Source organism: Dermacentor andersoni, chromosome 1, assembly GCF_023375885.2.
Source record: "Dermacentor andersoni chromosome 1, qqDerAnde1_hic_scaffold, whole genome shotgun sequence".
In the NCBI taxonomy this organism is placed as follows: domain Eukaryota; kingdom Metazoa; phylum Arthropoda; class Arachnida; order Ixodida; family Ixodidae; genus Dermacentor; species Dermacentor andersoni.
In genome coordinates this window covers 279,169,050-279,176,977 of record NC_092814.1, presented here as the reverse complement: position 1 = coordinate 279,176,977, position 7,928 = coordinate 279,169,050, and the positions used below count along the sequence as shown (strand labels likewise).

The 7,928-nt window shown below is 48.0% G+C and overlaps 1 long non-coding RNA gene across 1 annotated transcript; it reads right to left on the bottom strand.

Moving 5' to 3' along the window:
• Nucleotides 1–1,137: 1,137 nt before the first annotated feature.
• LOC129381075 (uncharacterized) lies at nt 1,138–2,236 on the bottom strand. The gene is made up of 2 exons (XR_008609302.1): nt 1,709–2,236; nt 1,138–1,646 (listed from the first exon to the last, which is right to left on the bottom strand). It is a non-coding gene; the product is annotated as an uncharacterized lncRNA (long non-coding RNA).
• Nucleotides 2,237–7,928: the final 5,692 nt, after the last annotated feature.

Sequence of the window (7,928 nt, the reverse complement as noted above, 5' to 3'; positions counted from 1 at the left end):
AATTTTTTTTTCATTCTACCTAATTCGTGAGAAACTCCCCATACAACTTTCTGTTGCTCAATACGTGGTATATAAAAGTGTTTTTCCGCGCGTGAAAGCAGCCCGCGAATGCACGCCAAGTACCTCGAGCGGACAGTCACGCGGCAATTTTGCATTCATTGCGGGCTTCTTTCACGCCCGCAAAAACACTTTTATATAGCACGTATTGAGAAACAGAAAGCTGTATGTGGCATTTCTCACGTTACTCTACAATTATCTCATTAATACTTTGCAGCTAATTATAATATTTGAGAAGGTTATTAAGACTCAATATGAAATTAGGCAGAATGCAAAAAAGAAATCTCAGTATATATATCTCCAAGCGACGGCAAACATTACCTCTGTTCTGTCCAGCTACGTGACATTTGCAAATTTTTAACGTTTGGCTAAAGTTACTTGGAACACACTGTATATATGCACGCGCGCGTATTGCATTTCTTGTTTTCTTTGAATTTCTGTGCGTATTCCCATACGTGCACGTCATGGATTTTTAAGGAACTCAATTGTAAGTTAAAGCGCTTTTTTTCGTCCCATTTATTTATGTGCTCGTTATCGCCGCGCTGCTTCTGCTTGAAGATGTCGTATATAGGTGCCCTTGGCCCTGTATTGCATGCTTTCTTTTTCGCTCGCCTTTCATACGCCTGTATAAGCTAACCGCGTGGTAATGCGTTAGTTTCGCAAGTTTGATTCACTGTGATCGTCCTATACAGTTAGGCTGTTCCAAGGTGGCACACTTTCATGTTGAGATGGAAACGATGAACCTGTGCTTAACTAAATTATTGCACTTATCCGACTTATTTTCCTGTCAGCTCGCACTGTGATGTGCGCGGTGACCTCCTTACTCCGCACATTCAGTGCTGCGCTCCCACTCCTGCGATCTGAGTTTCTTTTTTTTTTTTTTGTCACTCTCTTTGTCTCCACCATATAGAGTTTCTTACAAGAAGTGCCACAGTCTCTACATCTTCACTTGACATTCTGACGCGTGAGGATTCACCTGAAGGAAGTAATTGCTAGCCCATTTGTTGTAATTTACATTTTCTTTTTTTCGTTATCTACCTGTTTTCAACAACAACAAAAAAGTGCGAACCGGCGTTATAGTCTTTCTTTCTTTCTTTCTTTCTTTCTTTCTTTCTTTCTTTCTTTGTGCGGCTAGTTTGATTGCAATAGTATTCCCTCTCTAACAATGCAACGGGAAACAACGTCATGAGCTCAGCGGATATTTTGTTCCATGTAAACGGTGGCAGCGCGAACAAATAAAGGAGCGCGCCACAGCGGAGGCAAAGCTACACGAATGGCACAAACGCATATGCAGCACCACCACCTGGACAGCGTAGCCAAAGCATCGCCGCCAATATGCCCGCACGCCATATACAACGGTCTTGCGGCCGGCGGAGAGGCTGTCCGTGCACTGCGCGTGTGCCTTTGTCTTTGCACGATGAAGCTTCCCCAAGGAGGCCGCGATATATGCGTCTATACCTGCGCCAGGCGCGACGATTTATTTCTGTTCCGCCGTATACCCGCATAGGCCAGTACGTCTCATTCTTCCTCTTTGGCGCGACAGCTTCCGATAGCGATCTGGTTGCTTGGCGGTATCAATCAGCAGCTTCCTGCGTCGGGGCGTGAGATTAGAGCGCAGCAGGCGGATGTTGCGCGGTTCCCATGGCGGTACCTTGCGTCGGCGGCAGACGCTGGTCGTAACCCCGAGCACCGTTGGTGTCTGCAGTGTTACGGAAATGCACCAGACTGTCAGGAAATCCACACGCCAACCAAAGCCTGTATGATCCTGTCTGGCGCACTGAGCAGCCTGGCAGCACACTACACCTGGAAAGGATGGAAGACAATAATGCCATAGTTAGTGACGTATCCCGCGGCGAATGCGAGCTTCTTGCCCGACGGCAGCCGCAATGCTACGCCGTGATATCCTGCTTTATTGTATTTCAACTTCAAGCATACGCTTTTGTGGCATAATCACCGTACAGCGAAGTGAATCGCCGTTACCATGGAAACGGCGCACACGTCGCGCTATAATTAACGCTCCCTTTTCTATTAGACATGAATAAATAACGTTATCGCCGTCGGAGCGCGCGCACGCACACTTCTTGGCCTGTGGTAGTGGCGTGGGTGGTGAGTCGATACCAGCGGCGGTCGCCATCGTTCGATAGTAATATTGGATGGGTTCGGCTACCGGAAGGAAGGACACTGGCTACTGCAATGGTCAGCAAGATGTGTATTCTCCTTATTAGCTAGATTTCTTGCTGACCATTACAGTAGCTGTCCCACTCGTGAACCGCGTTTCCGTAACGTGAAAATCCCAGGTAAGAGCAAGCAAAAAACCGCTCGTGAAATGTTAGAGGCATTTTTTATCAGAAAAGCCGGTCAGGATTGTGAAAACGAAACATCGGTGGCACTGTACAATGCAGAAATGAAATTCCTTTCCCGCCTGGTTTAATCACTTCCTGTTCGACGAATTCCATTTTTCCTTGTAACGGTGCATCTGTGCAGCTTGTGGACCTGTGGGTCTGGCTTCAATAAAATCAGTTGTTAGTTCGCGCCTGTGTTCGTCTTCCTTTCTGTTGTGCCGTCCCGTTGCGATGTATTTGAAGATGGTTCTCATGTCAAAATACAAACTAGCCCAGCATTCAACTCTTTTAAAGGGTATATATATTGCTGCGCTGCTTAGCGCGAGGCCATGGGTTCGATTCCCGACAACAGCGGCCCCATTCCGAGAGATCTAATGCAAAAAAAAATATACTCAGTGCACTTCCACTCTGTGAAGAAGGACGACCAGCGAAGCTGTGTATGTGGGCTCCGTAACGGCGAACTGCACCTCCGCCACGGGTCGGCCCGGCATTGCACTATATTCAGTATCGACGCACATATGGGGAGTGCTTAACGCCTGCTTCACCTCCGCCGTGGGTTTGCCCGGCATTGCACTATCTTCGTGATCGGCCCACGTATGGGGAGTTATACGTCTACACACGGACACGATCCTGGAGTAACTAGCGCTTAACATATTCGCTGTAAAAATGCTCGCGTACCGCGCTTGGGGTGTGCAGTCAAAAGCACCAGATGGTGAAAAATAAATACTGAGGCCTCCGCTATATGGAGTGTCCCTTATAGTCCACTTTTCAGCTTATGGACGTTAAAACCCGCAATTTAACATAACCTGACGCTTTTCACACTGCTGTGCACTGGAAGAACAACTTTATTCATATTTATCACATGCAGGATAACAGGGAAAATGGTGTGAATGATCTGTTCATTTTGCGCATACGTATATCGCAAAACAGACCGCTTCGTGTTGTCCCTTTCTTCGCATCGTGTGTTCTTTGCGATAGTTTCCCAAATCACGGATCACCAACTCACCTACACCCACGCTCTGCTACAAATTCAGCATACAGAGTGAGAATAATTAAATCATAGCCTTCCGGCACTGAAAGTGCGGAATGTAGATTTAACAGAATGCACACGAGATCAATAAAAACCATAGTCGCACAGACTCCGAAGGGTGAACGTAACCTCTTGCTGACTCGAATTTTATTATTGCGATAGCAATTATGTGGACACTCCAGGCGCATTTCTGCCGGCGGCGGCGGCGCCGTGATGTTCCGCATAAAGTCCAAGGGCACTATCATCGTCACCGCGCGCCGTATGCTGTATGTGCGACTGAAGCGTGCGAGGGTGAGACGACGATGGTTACTCAAGCCAACGCCTCCTAGATAGCGCAAGGCCTGTGCACTTTAATACATGACGTCATGCTGCCTTGCTTGACCGCCATAGAATATAATGGCGATGCTCCCGAGTAAGCCGCGGTGATTTTGAGGTCACCGCGTTCGTCACGCCGGGCTTGACATCGGAAATTTCGGTCCAAGCAGCATGATCTCAAAGCAGAGTGGACAGGCCTGCTGTCGAGGAGGCGTTGCTCAATTTCGCACAAACAAGGGAGGAAAGCAGGGAGGAAGCACGCCGTCTTCCGTCACGCGCAAGGCATCGGAGAGAGGGGAGGGAGGGAGGAGGGGGGCTGCGTAGGGCGCGGCCGCCCGGGCCCTATCTTGAAAGCGATCCGCGATGAGGACAGAGCCTAGGTGCACTGAGGGCTAATAGCTTCGTGTGCGCTCTGTTCTCGCCGCTTACTTCGCGTTGAAGCGATAGGCAGCACGAAGGTGAAATCGCTCGCTGCTGCTGCTACGCTTTCTCACTCCAGCGTTTAGACAGTGACTGTGCGCGGTCATCGAGTCAGATGTGTCCATGTTTGCTTGTGCGCGCGTGACACCATGCTTGTTAATTTAGTAAGCGAATGTTTACAAGCTTATATGGTCAGTAAAGCTACTATCCTTACTTCGTGTAGCGTCTTGTTTTTTCATTCTATTTTTTTTTATCCCATAACTCTTAGTCGTCGCTGTCTTGCATATTTACATTTTCTTCATTTTGCTTTTCTGTGAAACACTGCAGCAATCGCACCTCAGTGTTGTTCCTGGGCACATTAATTTATTATCAGTTTAGACAGAGACATGGCTTTTTCGATATTTCATTATCGGGTTATTTTCCGCCTAACCATGACGTCTGCAGCATCGACCGGGACAGTAATGGTGGTAAGATCAACGGACGATGAGTCCTGATCGCTCTTCATGCTTGCGTGCCTGCGGCGTGCGTACATGGAATCCGTGCCCGACTGTTTATGGGTAGATCTGTTGTGCGGCGGTGGAGAGCGAATACTATTACGTGAATTTTACGTATCACCCTCAACTTGTACGTGTGTTTGTCAAACATTGCAAGCGTGTGTGTCTCCCATGATGACAGAGAACTGGTTCGAGCAGATAAGTAGCACGTGAACTTGTCTTTCAATTGTGGCAACACTAGCTAAGACAAGGCTTCAAAGGAAATGCACCAAAAGCATCTAAATCTCCGCAGTATAATTTCGCCGCCGGTGATTACGTCAGCTTTCATCACTATCTTGCTAAGGCAGACTTGCCCCATAAATGGGCCCTCGAACATGTTTCAAGCCATCGTCTTTCTGTTGTAGGTTGCATAGTCTGACGGTTGGAGGTGCTTCTACAGCCTACGCCAAAGCAGCGATATCGAAATTTTAAGATTTTAATCACGCAAACAAATAACTACATCGCTGCTGACCGCATCATCGCCCAGTGGCACGTGCCAGAACCATCAGTGATGTCACAAATCGCTGCTCAGTGATTGGTTAAAAACTAAGTTGCAGATAACCACTGCATTACAGCAAAACGTAATAAATTAGGAGTTGGTTTTCTATCTGTTTGCTGTTATCTTTATACTGACGCTAACAGATACGGCCCTACAAAAAATTCGACAGATACACTTAAAACTGCTTACGTGTGGGAATGCGAAATCATTGCAGTCCTTTTCGTGAAATGTTTTTTTTTTTTTTTTTATCTGCGCGTTCCTTGTCCGTGCAACCTCTCGCCTGCGTTTTAACTGCGCCTCGGAAATTAAAATTATGGGGCTTTACGTGCCAGAACCACTTTCTGATTATGAGGCACGCCGTAGTGGAGGACTCCGGAAATTTCGACCACCTGGGGTTCTTTAACGTGCACCTAAATCTAAGTACACGGGTGTTTTCGCATTTCGCCCGCATCGAAATGCGGCCGACGTGGCCGGGATTCGATACCGCGACCTCGTGCGCGCCTCGGAAAGGCCAAATGAAAATGCGCCAAGCGTCTCAACGCGCTTGCCCGCGAGGAGTTCATACTTCGAAGGACCGCTCAGCGGCGTTCAAATGGACAGTAATGTTTTTTATTTTATTCACTCATTTTATACACTCATGACGTGGCGCCACCTCTTACCCATTGGCTGCGCCTTCACGTGCCCCACGACGCACGCACTAGGCCACACGTTTAGTCAGCCAGATGGCTGCGATGCGACGTGCACATGCAATGACGCACGAACAAGTCGCATGGTCAGGTGGAGGCGCTGTGGCGTCGGGGAAGCGTGCTCGTCTCGCACCCCGGAGGCCCGGGCTCGATTCCCACCCAGACCGAAATTTACCTAATATTCTTTTCAAAGGCATTAGTTTACTTTGATTGCAGGAACCTCCGTGAGAAATTGGAGGTCAATTCAAGTGTTCTTTGACGTGTTTTTACTCTTTGCCGTCGGCAGTTCCTTGTACCTTCATTCGGTCACACCGCTGTCTACAACGCCGCAGTTTCGTGTAATCGTGCAAGTAATACTTCCGCATTAGGAATCCGAGCACAACTAAGCACTTCTTATGAGTTGTGAATTTGAAAGCACTAATGTCCAGCTGAACGCGTTTATTGGTCCTTTTTTCACTGCGAGCAATGTTTGCGTTAATTCGCGTTCCGCCTGCCGTATATTAGTCGAGTTGACGACGATGGTGGATTTCGCTGCCTGCCTTTTCGTTCCTGTTGCTGCGTTCTTCCGCTCCCTTACTTCGTCTGCCGTGTACTGGCGTGGACGACCACGTTTCGCTGCTGCCGAGGCATGCGGCCGCCAATGACGTAGAAGCTTCGGACTCCAAAGCGGTACGTGCTGCCCGAGCCAGCAAGCGCGTGCCAACGTCACGAGCCCGCCTCGTGACATGGCGTCGCACTTAATCGGAAGTTAGGTGCCATTTTTTCTATGATACAGACGCCTTCGGCTTTTTCGCTCAATGGGCCATTTGACGCTTTCGCATCAAAAATAACTGCAACTACAGAACTAGGTACGGGCACTGGCTGTTCTTTCGCCTCTGGTATATGGTGGCATATCTCTTGCCTCTGAGCATAAAAGATTCTCTTCTCGCTTTTGTACGCTCGTAAGCAGCCTTGTCGCCTCGCTACCTCGTTTTGAACGTTGTTCTCGTGGTGCAGGTTTCTCACCTCAGTGCATCATTGTTGCCGCATCCTTTTTGTTGTTCGAGGTGCTGCGCTGAACTAAGGCTGAACCGAAGAAAAGAAACGTTGCGTAGTCCAAGGTTGATGGGCCAGCGTCATCAGTACACCGGAGTAACCGGGATCCGTGACCATAAAACATGTAGGCAACCATGGAGTGCAAACTCCTGCCACGTAGGCACTTCGCTCTCTTGCCATTAGCAGCGAAGTATTACGTCAGTGGGTGGGAGAAATTGGGGAAGAGGACCGAAGGAAATTTGAGTTGAGGGCATGCATTTTCTTAATATTATTTTTTAATTTCTCGGCTGAGTAACTTCGCGCTGCGCGCACCCCTATCGCTGCCATTCTTGTTGCGTTTATCTCTCCAACCGTCAACCTACGCATTACGCGACCGAAATACGGTGGCTTAAAGGTGTCCGAGGGCCCATTTAACGTAAGATAATGAAAATTATCAAGTGCAACATTTCACTGGCGTCCTGCCGGAGGGAATGTGTATCTACGTTTCCCTAAAATGGAGTCACTCTTCATGCTACCCATTTTGGTTTTTAAATGAACTTAGCAAATCATTGAAATGCAAAGAGCACACCCACAAAGGAGCAAAGAGCGGATCTGAATAATAGAAAGTTGAATTCAAGGAGTACCGATATCTCAGTAAGAAACTGTACGCCCGTGATCGCAATAACTACATTAGCTCAGTCAAAAATGAACTTTCTAAAAAACCTAGAAATTTCTGGAGATACGTGCAACTGAGGTCGACATCAAGTAAAACGGATACTATATCTATGCCAACAAGTAATCATGAAGGTACAGAGGACGTCTCAGAGGCGTTAGCGCAACACTTTCAATTAGTTTTCAGCATGGGTGTTGGCCCTACTTCGTCCGAACCTTCCGTCGCTCAGTGGTTTCACGCCAAGCACTGCGTCTATTAGTGAATAACGTATGGCCAAAAGCATTCACAGCGCAAAACCGCCGCTTTCGTATTGCCCTGATGGCATTCCTATCGCTCTACTTAGATTATTCAGTGATGTG